The sequence below is a fragment of the Podarcis cretensis genome (assembly GCF_951804945.1).
Source record: "Podarcis cretensis genome assembly, chromosome: 5".
Lineage (NCBI taxonomy): Eukaryota > Metazoa > Chordata > Lepidosauria > Squamata > Lacertidae > Podarcis > Podarcis cretensis.
Window position 1 is genome coordinate 95,121,345 of NC_137174.1, and position 14,422 is coordinate 95,135,766.

The window sequence follows — 14,422 nt, forward strand, 5'->3', positions numbered from 1 at the left end:
GCTTGGCATAATAATTCTTATCGCAATCATTAATGGGTGCCTTATATAGCAGGGTAAATTTACATTGCAATTTCCAAACACTCAGCGTATCATGCTTGGCTTGAGTCAGCGGACAAGCAGAGGTTGCAGAGAGGCCTCTGGCGTGTTCTGGAGGCCAGGGGTCTTGCTAAGGAGGCAGGATTTGCAGGCAAGGGTTTTTATTGCACATTCATGGTGATTTGCCTCATGGTGGTATTGGGGCAGTTATACACCATCCCTCTGTTGGCCCAGTGCTGTTTGCGCCTGCAAAAAGTTTTGGAAAAGACATGCGTCTTTGTTTCCAATCAGTTCGTGTGCTGTTGTTGTTGTTTAGTCATTTAGTCGTATCCGACTTTTCGTGACCCCCTTCTCCTTCATCCCCTTCTCCTTCTGCCCTCAATCTTTCCCAACATCAGGGTCTTTTCCAGGGAGTCTTCTCTTCTCATGAGGTGGCCAAAGTATTGGAGTCTCAGCTTCAGGATCTGTCCTTCCAGGATCTGACTCTCAAGAGTTTCCTCCAGCACCATAATTCAAAAGCATCAGTTCTTCGGCGATCAGCCTGTGCTGTAGCTTCCTGCTAAAATCCTGTAGCTTCTCACAACCCTAATATTCCAGTTTATTTCTTTCTGCTTTCTGGCTGTGGTTGCACTGCAGCACACAAGTGCTCCTCCAGATGGCAATAAGGCAGTTATGCCAGGAAAGCATTGCGGAAGCCAAATGATGTGTGGACGGCCCAGTATGAATCCACCACCGATGCCCTATTATTTTATCAATGGCACATGGCAGGAAACTAGACTTGTATGCCTCCTTCCTCCATGCCCAGAGGCTCATGCCCCAAGGAGGTCACTGATGTAGCGGTTTGACTTCACCCTCGGAGGCGCACTCCATTGTCCCTCAAGACAGATGGCTGCAATCAGAGATGTGGAGAAATTATGCAAGCAAAGCTTTTCCTTGAGACTGGGCCAAGGCAGAGAAAGCCTCCGCTGCTAGATTTCTTCATCTCAGGCTGCTCTCCAAGGCATACAAGACGAGACAGCGAAGACCTGCTGCGGAAGCTGGGAAGCTCAGCATCTTCAAGCTGTTGCCAGCATCTTGGTTCACTGACAGGGATAGATGCCCCAGGAAAGTCGGGGCTGTGCATTGTTAAGGCTGCTGGGAGTTCATAGCTCTGTGATGGGGAGACGGGGGACCACAGCTCCCAGGATTCTTAAGATGTGCACTCGATGTGTTCTAAATGTATGGTGAGGATCTGCTCTGTGTTGGCTATTTAGCAAGCATTTATTCTGGTTTGTCTGCAGGGAAATTTAGAATCATAGAATCATAGAATCACAGAGTTGGCAGAGACCACAAGGGCCATCGAGTCCAACCCCCTGCCAAGCAGGAAACACCATCAGAGCACTCCTGACATATGGTTGTCAAGCCTCTGCTTAAAGACCTCCAAAGAAGGAGACTCCACCACACTCCTTGGCAGCAAATTCCACTGTCAAACAGCTCTTACTGTCAGGAAGTTCTTCCTAATGTTTAGGTGGAATCTTCTTTCTTGTAGTTTGGAACCATTGCTCCGTGTCCGCTTCTCTGGAGCAGCAGAAAACAACCTTTCTCCCTCCTCTATGTGACATCCTTTTATATATTTGAACATGGCTATCATATCAACCTCCTCTTCTCCAGGCTAAACATGCCCAGCTCCCTTAGCCGTTCCTCATAAGGCATCGTTTCCAGGCCTTGGACCATTTTGGTTGCCCTCCTCTGGACACGTTCCAGTTTGTCAGTGTCCTTCTTGAACTGTGGTGCCCAGAACTGGACACAGTACTCCAGGTGAATTTGATTATGTTGATTCGAGCAAGCGCTACATTCCCAGTGAATTGTCCCATCACCGTCCTTATAGAAAAATGGGTTTCGTTTGGGGCAATCAACTTTAAATGCACAACCCGAATTGAGCAGTTTGTGACTGAATCCCACCTGAAAAGTCAGGAAGTGCCTTAAGGCTCAGCCCTGACAGGGGCCTCTTGGGTGCTTCCAGACATGGGATGGGTACTGCATGTAAATTTTCCCATGAGTGCATTTCGGACATTGAAATGCCATTCCATACCCCTCACCCCATTTTATTCACCATTTCAATGAAAAACCGGATCATCTATTTTTTTTGACCTGTTGCCAATGAGAGGTTTCCGTTTGCGATACCTAAATGGCCCATTAGCAGTATTAAGCCCCTGGATGCACCTATTATTTGTTGTACAACGTGTACTTTTGCCCGTGCCAATCTGATCTCCTTGGCACCAGGCTGCCACCTGCAATTCTGGCAGAGAAATGACTACACTTTCTAAGTTACAGGGAACCGGCTTTTGCATTCAAAACACATGAGGCCATCAAGCCCACCTCTTGCTTCCTTTCATCCTACATACTTCATTAGGTCTGATTGTTTGCATGAGGGGGATTAATTATTCCAATTAGATTGGCAGAGGGGCGGCGCCAACATCCACCCACACAACTCCTTCCCTTTCATCTCTCATGACTGCATGTATCTGAGAGTTACTTAGAGCACACCCCATGCATGAGTTTCTCTTCCTCCTCTTATGTGGTCCAAAGGGTGGCGCCTTTTAAGGAGATGAGCAATTCAGAGAGACTGACGCTGTCTTCATGACAGGCCAATTCAAATGATGCCTCTCAGCTAATCCGACCTCAGTGCAAGTTTGGAGCAAGAATGTTGATCCTGAACTGATTCCCGCCACACCTATGCAGGCTATTATGAACACAGAAACTTAACGCTGGCAGCATAAATTCAACAGTGTAAAGGAGTTTTGATGGATGCAATAATAGAATACTGAATGGTATAGTTTTTGTAAAATATGCAAGAATTTATGATATGTAAAATGAACCATGGAAAGAGAGGAAGGTAAGTCACAGATATCTTAAGGATGTAAAATGAGTATTTTAAATTGTAAAACAGAAAATTTAATAAAAATCATATTTAAAAAAGAACACATAGTATTTCCACAATAGTTAATTGGTTACTGTTTTTGACATTTTAATGCGGTTTCTACTGCATGGTTTTATGTATTTCTGCTTTAAGCCATTTGATATTTTTAATGAATTTGCAGTCTATAAATATTTTTCTATCAATAAAATTGGTGAAGCAAACAAAATGCCTTAACTGTCAAAGATGAGGGTAAGAACATAAGGAGGGCTTCCTGGATCAGGCCAAGTGGCCACCCAATCCGGCATCCTGTTCTCACAGTGGCCAACCAGATGTTAGGATATACAGTGGTACCTCATGTCAAGTACTTAATTCGTTCTGGAGGTCCGTACTTAACCTGAAAGTGTTCTTAACCTGAAGCACCACTTTAGCTAATGGGGCCTCCCGCTGCTGCCGCGCTGCCGGAGCACGATTTCTGTTCTCATCCTCAAGCAAAGTTCTTAACCTGAAGCACTATTTCTGGGTTAGCGGAGTCTATAACCTGAAACGTATGTAACCTGAGGTACCACTGTAGTTCCGTTGCACAATTAGAACAGGCATGTGGACTTGTTGTATGTCACATATCTGTTTACTTCCAGCCTAGTCTGCTGGGAACTTCAGTTGTATATAGCTTTTGCTTATGCTGTTTTGCTTGGACATGAAGGCAAGAAGACATGTTTTTTCCTTTGTCCTGATGCTGAATAAATGCTTGTAAATATGCTTACATATGCCTCTGTCCGCCACTTCTGTTGCAAAGAGTTCTTCTCTCTGCTGGCTTGCGTGTTCAGTCTCTAAAGGTCTCTGAGGCTTGAGTGGCAGTTTTGATGCTGTTTCAAGAACCGGAGTTCACTCGGCTGCCGGCGGTGGGCTGGAGCCAGCAGGGGGCCTGCCAGATGCCTCCGTCTCCCCAGACTCATCCCAACACCAGTCGCCCATGGGAACCCAAGCACAACAACACTCTCCCCTCCTGTAGTTTTCAGAAACTCTTATTCAGAAGTACTGCTGCCTCCAGCTGTAGAGGTAGATTATAGTCATCATGACTAGCTGTAGCCATCATCAGCCCTCTCCTCTGCGATGGTAGAGAGATAGACCTGTACAGCTGGAAGGGACCGTAAGGATCATCTAAAAGCAGGAATCTTTTGCCCCACGTGGGAATTGAACCCATGACCCTGAGATTAATAGTCTCATGCTTTACCAACTGAGCTATCCCAGGCTTCTAACTGAATTTCTCTAGTTCTAATTTAAAGCTACCTAGGGCCATTGCTGCCTCCTGTGGGGGCGAGTCCCATAGCTCAACGAAATGCTGCATGAAGAGGGACTATTTTGTCTGCCCCGAATCTCCCCATATTCAGCTTCCTTGGACGCCCACGACTTCTAGTGTTATGAGAGAGGGAGATAAAAGTTTTCTCCACCCGCTTTCTCCATGCTGTGCATCATTTCATAAACTTCCCTCCTGTCCCCTCTTGGTCGCCTTTCCTCTAAACTGAAAAGTCCAAAATGCTGCAACTTTCCCTCAAACGGGAGTCACTATGTGTCATCATCATACCACGAAAGGATTCCTTTTTATTTAACTATTTTTATTTGATTGTACAAATATAAATTAATTACAATACCAGTTACATACCCATAAAGTGAGACTCCTCTGAATCTCAAGACTCCCCCCCCCCCCGCATCCCCTCCGTGAATCCTATTGTCAACATTTCCAACTGCATATTGTTTCATAGTCTATGTTTTGTATCTGTCCATATTATCCATGGTATTTGTTACATTACAAGTGAGATTAAAATCCTGCTCATGTTTTCATCTGTTTACAGTGGTCTCCTAAATAAATTATAATCTATTCCCATTCTTTCTTGAATTTCTTGTCTACTTGGTCTCTGAGTTTCCCGGTCAGTTTTGCCCAGTGCTTTCCCCCCTGGGGTACGCATACCCCTAAACATTTTGTGAATCTTTGTACTTTTGTCCATTTACTGTATTTATTTTTCCCAGTTTTAACTATAAAATGGTGATTTTCCTGAGTCAAAATGAGAGTACCCCTAAACATTTTTAGGGTAAAAGCACCAGTTTTGCCATTTCAGCATAGTCTAACAGCTTAATTTGCCATTCCTCTCTGGTAGGCACTCTTTCTTCTTTCCATCTCTGGGCTAGTAGCATACAAAAAAACTTTTGTAAAAAGAAAAGAAAAGAAAGACAGAAGCCTTTTTATTAGGAATTATACGTACCAACATTCCTTTTTTATTTTTTTATTAGTTTTTAACATATCATTTTCAACAATTATTAAACATACTTTTATATCTTATACAATTTTTTTTTACTTCCATCAATCACATCTGAAAATTTTCCAATCTTTTCAATTAATATACATTTCTTATTTTCACTATTACATTTAAATCTCATAACTAATATCTCTCTTCTTTCTCTTCTTTGCAATATTTCATATATTTCTCCTCGTGAAACTTCTTGTAATCCTACTAGCGTAATTTATTGATTACAGTTGCTCTTCAAATAGTTTGTATATTTCTTCCAATCTTCTGTAAATCTCTGGTCCCGCAGGTTTCGAATCCTTCCTGTCATTTTATCCAATTCTGCGTAGTCCATGGTACCGACATTCCAAAGGAACTGAAAAAACTTTTTATGTATGTGACAACAGCAGCACGGATGCTACTAGCCAAGCGAAAGGATTCTTGATAGGCAGGGTTGCCTGCCAAACAGACAGGATGGTTGGAAGCGGAAGGATTGACGCTCAACCACCCCCCATCCATAGCTGTCAACTTTTCCCTTTTCTTGTGAGGAATCCTATTCGGAATAAGGGAATTTCCCTTTTAAAAAGGGAAATGTTGGCAGCTATGCCCCCATCCCATTCCCCTGCTTACCATGGAAGTTGCCATTAGCCCCTTGGGAAAGGGTATGCTTCTGTGTCTGGGAAAACCCAAGAGTACATGTAAGAGATTATTTTTTCTTGTTATTTCTTACTTATTAAATTTCTATACCAACCACCCCTTTGCCTCCAGCATTTGCCAGGATGCCTCGACCTTGACCGGCGTTTTCTGTGATGCAAGCATGACTGGTGATCGCCTTTGATGCCTGAATCACAAGCCCCCTCTTTGTAGGGTGCTGAGCTGTGGAGCGCTGTAGATGAGAGATGCTCCCAGAGATAAGCGCCATGAACACAGAGGCTGTTTGTGCACAGGGAGGGAGATGCAGAGGTGGCAACAGGAACGGGCCAAGGCAGGACTGTGGAGGAGTCAGGGAAAAATTCCAGGCTCCTGTGGGAGGCCATTTGGATTCTGCTGGCCTTCCAGGGGTGGAGGGGAGGGTGCAGGGAGAACAACAACAACAACAACAAAGCTCCAGTGGGGGAGGCGAAGTTGCCAGCAGGTTGGATGTCAGCATCGCCCTTGAGCCAGTGTCACCAACTGGACTCATGCACTTCAACCCCGACTGGGCTAGGCGAGCTGGGTGGCACTTCCAGAGACCACCTGGTCAAAGTGCTGTGGACTCTGAGCTCAGCCTTGGCAACACTGACTAGCAGCCGCCCTCCAGCGTTTCAGACAGGAAATCTCTCCCAGCTCTGGAGGTGGCTGGGATCAAACCTGGGACTTTCTGAGTTACAACCCTTCATCTGCTCTGGGTCCAGCTCAGTGCTTTTTTTTTTCTTTAAAAAAATGTTAGGGGTACTCTCATTTTGACTCAAGAAAACCACAATTTTATAGTTCAAATTGGGAAAAATAAATACAGTAGGACAAAAGGCTGCCATCAGGGGTAGTAACAGAACTGACAGTTCACTGTGCTAGAGAAGAAACTAAAAAAATTAAAATGTTAAGTTTCTTCTCCCATTAGATTCACAAAGCCTGGAGATACTGTAAACATGGAGTGGATAACTGTACAACTGTTTTGTAAGACTGGCTTTTCGGACTGATGAAGCGTGTAGCGAAACCTGTAATATATCCGGAGAACAGGTCTCCTTTTGCCCACTTGTCTTATTCTCACCAAGGTGGTGGCTTTGATTTGCCTTCCCGTGATTGATCCATGCATATGGCTTTGTGTTTCCAACTCAAGACCCATTGAAGAACATCTCATCCAGTTCAGTCTTTGAAAAACAGCTTTGAAAAACTTTTTCATATTCTCCAGTGTGCTACCCTTGCCATTGTGGCGGCATGGGGTTGCCGTTCTGTGATTGGACTTACGCTACTTGTTGAACAATTCATTTATCCAGTCTGTATAACGTTTACTGCACATGTAACTTGTTAAGATAGAGTTGTACATTTATCCACTCCATGTTTACAGTATCTCCAGGCTTTGTCTTGCACATGGCACCTTAGTATGTTTATTGCTTGAATGGTTACAAGTCTATCTCTATTCTAGCGATTATTCTAGTAAATTTGGTTTTATACTTATAAGCCAGTTTGTGGTGTTGTTGTTTTGTTGTATCAATAAAACGGAAGCCTGAAGAAGCCCACTCTGATGGTGAAAACTTTGGAACTAATGCCAGTTGGGTGGATATTAAAGACATAGGAAGGCTTCCAGAAGAAAACTTGGCCATCCTTATCCTGATTCTAAAATTCCAGTACCAAACAGCGATTAGTTTATTTATCCAGTTTACGTCAGGTAGAGATACCCACATGCTTGGCCAGAATGAGTGGAGACAAAAGAGGACTAATAGGGGTGGAAAGGACTGTAGCTCAGTGGGTACAGCATCAGCTTTGCATGCCAAAGGTCCCCGGTTCAATCCCTGGCAACTCCAGGAAGAGTTGGGAATGTCCCTTCTGAAACCCTGAAATGGTTTCAGCATTGACGATTTTACACTAGGTGGACCAATGGTCTTTCTTTATCTAAGGCAACTTCCTGTGTTCCTGTGATTGAGAGGGGAGGGGACAGGTCCTGTCAAACTCCGCCCACAAGTGCAGACAACAAGCGGGGAAATAGCAATGAACACCCATGGGTGGAAAAACAGGAATGTGTGAACGCTTAACATGCCAAACCCACACACAGAAAAGCTGGATCTGTGTGGCCTGTTTCAGATCTAATGTCCCTGTCCGGAAGCACCCAAGGTTAATTTTTTTATATGCTGCCCTGGGCTTTCTCTCGGCTTTTGTCAAGGATGCTTCCCAGTCAATTGAATGCACATGGCAGAGAGTTAAAGCTTCGTTGTCTTAGGTGTGTGATAGGAATTTTATGGTCTTAAATATATGGTATTGTTCATAACCGCACATACATAGATCAGCACAGGAAGGCCAACCTGGAACCATTTTGATTCCTAAACTGAGCAAATGTTTTCTCTGCAAGGTCAAACTGGAAAAGCCTCCCCATTGTCTCTTTCCTGTCTTAAGGACACATTTAAGATATGAATAGGGTGTGAGCCTGTAACCTGGCCCAGGAAATAAGTATTTTACCACTACAAAAGAATGGCCAGGCTCCCCAGGCAATCTAGTCAAATAACTTGCCAGACAGGAGATAAACTGTGACAGGAGAAATACAACATTTAAATTTCTGTGATGTAGGTGGGATGTATCTGAGGGGTGGTCTTAGGTTACACCCCTTCTGTGATGTATGCATAATGTTTCTGGGGGTGGTCTTGATCTAGAGAATGGGAATTTCAAAAGTCTTTATAAGCCCTTGCACAGCATTTTTGTGGGTCCTCTTCCTCTCCTGCGTGTGAGGGGAGCACCCTGTTGCAACAGATCAATAAAGATCAAGCTTACTAGCTGCTTTGCTTCTCAATATTCTCTGGTTGGCCTCTGTTATTCTCTCCTACCAATAGGGAATCTATGTAAGGACTCTATATGGGCTCTTGGATACCCCATAAGGGAAAAGGGCATATTTTTTATTTACAACAGGTGACACAGTTGCTTCAACACAGTGCTTTTTTTCTGGAAAAAGAGGTGCCAGAACTCACCAGGAATGCCTCCCTTGTTCTCTCATAATTGCAATGGCGTCCACCTGAGAGGTCCTGGAACTGAGTAGTTCTGGTGAGTTCAGACTGGAAAAAAAGCCCTGCTTCTCCAACTCTGGAGACCTATGCACACAAATTGAATGTCTAGGCCAGGGGTAGGCAAACTAAGGCCCGGGGGCTGGATGTGGCCCAATCGCCTTCTAAATCCGGCTCACGGACGGTCTGGGAATCAGCGTGTTTTTACATGAGTAGAATGTGTGCTTTTATTTAAAATGCGTCTCTGGGTTATTTGTGGGGGATAGGAATTTGTTCATTTTTTCCTTCAAAATATAGTCCAGCCCACCACATGGTCTGAGGGACGGTGGACCGGCCCATGGCTGAAAAAGGTTGCTGACCCCTGGTCTAGGCATCTATTCCTAGGTCTGAGCTATATGGAGTAGTTGCAGCAACTGGGCACACACACCCCCCCCCCCGGGGGGGTTTAGCTTCCTATGTATTCCACACCAGTGCTAGAGACTTTGCCATCCTTGTAATAAACAAGCAGGACAATAGCTGAGGCCAACCAGCAGCATATTTCCTGTCCTCTGCATCAGATTGCCAGGGAGCCATTTGTGCAGCTCCTTCCTGCAAGGCTGCACCCCAGTTTACGACAAATGATGGCCACCAAGTTGGATGGTATTTAAAAGGAGTTTAGACAAATCCACCAGTGATAATGGCATAGGTCAAGGTAAAGGGACCCCTGACCATTAGGTCCAGTCATGACCGACTCTGGGGTTGCGGCGCTCATCTCGCTTTATTGGCCGAGGGAGCTGACGTACAGCTTCCAGGTCATGTGGCCAGCATGACTAAGCCGCTTCTGGCGAACCAGAGCAGCACACAGAAACGCCGTTTACCTTCCCGCCAGAGTGGTACCTATTTATCTACTTGCACTTTGACGTGCTTTCGAACTGCTAGGTTGGCAGGAGCAGGGACTGAGCAACAGGAGCTCACCCCGTTGCGGGGATTTGAACCGCCGACCTTCTGATCGGCAAGTCCTAGGCACTGTGGTTTAACCCACATACTATGCCTCTGAATACCAGTTGCTGCAGGGTGAGAGGACTGCTGTGCTCAAATCCTGCTTTCAGAGTGTCCATAGGCATCTGGTTAGCTACTGTGAGAACAGAATGTCAGACTAAATAGGACATTGACCAGTGTGGTGTAGTGGTTAGAGTGTTGGGCTAGGGCCTGGGAGACCAGAGCTCACGGGGTGACCTTGGGCCAGTCGCTGCCTCTCAACCTAAACTTCCACACAGCTGCTGTGAGGGTGAAAGGAGGAAAGGGGAACAATGTACACCACCTTGAGCTCCTTGGAGTGTAAATGCAACCAGTGCTTTTTTTTCTTAAAAAATATATGTTTAGGAGTACTCTCATTTTGACTCAAGAAAATCACCATTTTATAGTTCAAATCGGAGGAAATAAATACAGTAAATAGACAAAAGTACAAAGATTCACAAAATGTTTAGGGGTATGCATACCCCTGCGTTCCCCCAGAAAAGCACTGAATGCAACGATGATGATGATGATGATGATGTTGATGCTCATCTGACTGGGTTGCTCCACTCTGGGTGGCTCCCAACAAAAATAGTAAAAATACAATACAACATCAAACACTAAAATCTTCCCTAATCAATTAACTCTGCCTGGAAGAACTCAACATTCAGTCTGCCTTTCCCTTTGCCAATCTCCAAGGGGGTGGGTTGTGGGGGTGTTGTCAGTTCCACTCTGCCTCCTCCCTTTCAGCTGGAAATGCATCTTCTCCAAATTCTGATGGGCATCTCTCAAAACATTCAGGCGAGATCCCCAGCTATCACAAGGCCATCTCTTGGTATTTAGCTCCTGTTGATGAAGCATCAGCCACTCACTCGCTCCTATTAGCCTGCAGTCAGCCCTGACAAAGGCATATTTTGGAGGTCCTGCTGTTCTCTCAGATATATCTAGCTATCTCCACCAGTTAATGCCGGGTCCATTGAGAGCAGAGGTGTCCATGACGCATGAATGAAGGTGTCGCTTTACACATCCAGGTCCCCGGGGAGAGCAATCTAGGGAACGGCCCATTCACAAAAGCAGCAGGAGGCCTTCACACTCCCTCTCCCTTCCTCGTGCCACAAGCTGTGCCAAGAATGCAAGTTCTTCAGCAGCATTTATCCTTGTGTGCATTGACATGGATGGGCCTGGCAGTTGTGTAAGATCTTAGAAGGGCAGAAGAAAGCTCTGCAAGTAGAACACCCTGTTCACAGGATCTGGGCACGTTAGGTTAAGAAAGATCTCGATAAAAATTGATCCTGAGGGGGCAAGAAAAAGGACAAGCCTTGGGCTTTGGATCACATGCTGAATAGATCTGGCCTGGTCAAACAATAGCTGGGAGTTGGGAGTGTCCACAGTTGGCAAGTCAAAGAAGGGGGCCTTTTCAAACAGCTGCAGTTCAGGAATCCTTACTGTTTGTGGTGGAAACAAAACTAAGAAATTTTAAAGGCTAACCCCTTCTAAATCTGCAGATGTTTAAAGTACTACAACGCTCTGGCTGCATACACATGAGATTTTATTCCAGAATCAACAGAGCCCTCAGTTCTTGTTCTTTCTGCAGAGTCCTCACACAAGCTAGATCTACTGTGTAATTTATTTTTTGGCCCCCATAACAGCTTCTTGAGCAATTGGCTTCATTGGGGGGGGGGGGGGCTCATTGCGGATTGATTATGCATTGCCTCTCGGTGTGCCCATTTGAAAACAGATAGAAACAGGCATAGGCAGTCCCAGCAATGTTGTGTAACCACACCTGTACAATGACATTGATCACAATTATCGCTTCCTATTTCATTCGCCTGAGGCATGTGCAGAGAGGAAAAGGGATGGATAGCCTGACCAAGGGGAGAGTTTTCAAATGCATATCAAGTAACTAGTTTAAGTGTGCTTGTTAAGTGCTTGTTAAGTTGTTAAGTGTGCTGGGAACAGGTGGTTCTGTGATGGAAATAGAGACCTCCCAATAACTCTCTTGCTGACACCTTGTCACCTTGTCTACAAAGGTCCATATAATTAAGGCTATGGTTTTCCCAGTAATGATGTATGGAAGTGAGAGCTGGACCATAAAGAAGGCTGATCGCCAAAGAATTGATGCTTTTGAATTATGGTGCTGGAGGAGACGCTTGAGAGTCCCATGGACTGCAAGAAGATCAAATCTATCCATTCTTAAGGAAATCAGTGCCCACTGGAAGGACAGATCCTGAAGCTGAGACTCCAATACTTTGGCCACAAGAGAAGACTCCCTGGAAAAGACCCTGATGTTGGGAAAGATTGAGGGCACAAGGAGAAGGGGACGACAGAGGACCAGATGGTTGGACAGTGTTCTCGAAGCTACCAGCATGAGTTTGACCAAGGTGCGGGAGGCAGTGGAGGACAGGAGTGCCTGGCGTGCTCTGGTCCAGGGGGTCACGAAGAGTCGGACACGACTAAACGACTAAACGAACGACTCTCTCCTTTTCCCTCTTGAATTCCACAAGGACAATGGTGGGATTGAGCCGTGTTAAAGTTATAAATTTAATATACATAAAATGATGTGCTCAAATGCATTGTCTTAAAAAAGTTGTAATGGAAAGTTTGCCTTGGGTAAAAAGGTTCCACTCTGGCAAAAGCGTCAGAGAAGGCTGGAATTTTCCCATTAGATTGAGATCAGCTACTTTTGATGACTCATTTCTGGAAACACAAGCTGCAGAGTTCTCACAGCAGGGAGGTGAAACTTGAGAAGGCAGCTTGTGCCTTTTGTAGATGGCTGGTGGCTGCAAGTTCTGCAACAATGAACAAGCTTAGGCTCTAGTTCTGGGACCAGAGAGAGGAAAGTTTACTGAACTGCATAAAGGACTGAAACTTATTGCTTGTTTGCTATGTGTTACTTTGCAACATTTATCTTATTGTAGCTAGTATTTAAGAAAAGCTTTGAAGCACATTCTTGTGGTGGAGAGAATTCCTTTTTATACAAAGGTCCAGATCAGGGATTGTGCTGAAATACTCTGACAAGGAGGAGGGATTACTGAAGCAGTATATTTGATGCACTTTAGAGCATGTAAAAGTGCTATAAAAATTAAGCCTTATTCTCAGCCCTGAGATCGCAGGTCTCTGGCTGTACTGGTATATTCGGTCTGCAAATTCCCTTTCTTCCTTGGTGAACCTCAAGGTGGCATATATGGGCTTCTCAGGCTGCCTTGCATCCAGGAGGACCTGAATTCCAGGTGCTGTCCAGGCTCAGAACTGCTTAGCTTCAGAGAGGTGTGTACGTCTTGCACCTTTGAGACACATTCTTTGTCCCAGTTGAGAAACCACCGAGTATCATTAAAGGGAAGGGGGAGAGGAAGGTTACCAAGGTGGGTCAAGGTTTGTAGGAAAGAGACGAGAACCAGATTCAGCAAGTCGGATACAGGCTGGATGTTGCTTCTCTACCATAAATCCATTATATTTGTGATGCTATAGTGGGAAGAGGTAAAGTCCACATGAAGAATGGGGTGGTGCATTTGAGGTCCCAGCCAGCAGCAGGCAGGACACAGGTCCACTCTGTGAGTGTGTGTGTGTGTGTGAGAGAGAGAGAGAGAGAGAGAGAGGGAGGGAGGGAGGGAGGGAGGAAAAGTAAGACAGGCTTGAAATTCAAGGCATCCACATGCACTAAGCTACCTCTTCACAACTGGGCCAAATGGTTCACAATTTAAAAAAATAAAAATAAAACTTTATATTTGGATGGACAACAGGAAAGCTTTTCTCTCTAAAGAGCTTTTTACATGCATGTTAGCTGCAGCTAGGATTTCAATAGCCCAGCAATGGAAAACCTTGAAAAACATACACTTGTCTTTGTGGTATAGGAACTTATGGACTAGGGCTATGGTGGAAACAACAACAACACATAAACTGCATGTTTCAAGGTGGAGGATCCAGGTCACTCGTCTGTCATCTGATGGGATTTACATTTCACTTTGAACTGATGCAAAAGAAGAAGAAGTAGCCATAATAAAAACATAACTTTAAAACAAACAACTTATATCCCGGCCTCTAGAGTGAGATGAGCGCACAACCCTAGAGTCTGTCAAGACTGGCCCGTACGGGCAGGGGTACCTTTACCTTTACCTTTAATAAAATTAAATACCAGCAAACAGCAATTAAAGAGAAATTCACTCTTAACAATAGCAGCATATGATTGCTAAACTATAATCAATAAAAATGACTGCAAGACACAATGCATAAAATACCACTGGATGTACAAAACCATGTAAAAGAATCAAATTGAGAAACAAAGGCAGGTTTGCTTGGTATAAGTTATGATGTAATACCCTGCTACTCCACTTTTGGGTTGTTCATAATAGCAATAAAGGAAATTTCAAAAGCCCCAGTTTTGTTTTTCAGTGACAACCCGCCTTCCTTTCCACCAAATGCTACAAGGGGGCAAGCTTTCTCCTTCTTTCCAAATTGCCATTTGTTTTGTTTCGAGGCGCCGGCCTCAGGAGCAACAGTTGAGGGGCTGCTACTGCTGCCCCTCATAATCT

General features: G+C 44.7%; 1 long non-coding RNA gene across 1 annotated transcript; it reads left to right on the forward strand.

The window, feature by feature from the left end:
• The first annotated feature begins 547 nt into the window (after window positions 1-547).
• On the forward strand, window positions 548-3,006 carry LOC307217284. The gene is made up of 2 exons (XR_013839525.1): window positions 548-1,308; window positions 1,826-3,006. It is a non-coding gene; the product is annotated as an uncharacterized lncRNA (long non-coding RNA).
• The last annotated feature ends 11,416 nt before the right edge of the window (window positions 3,007-14,422 follow it).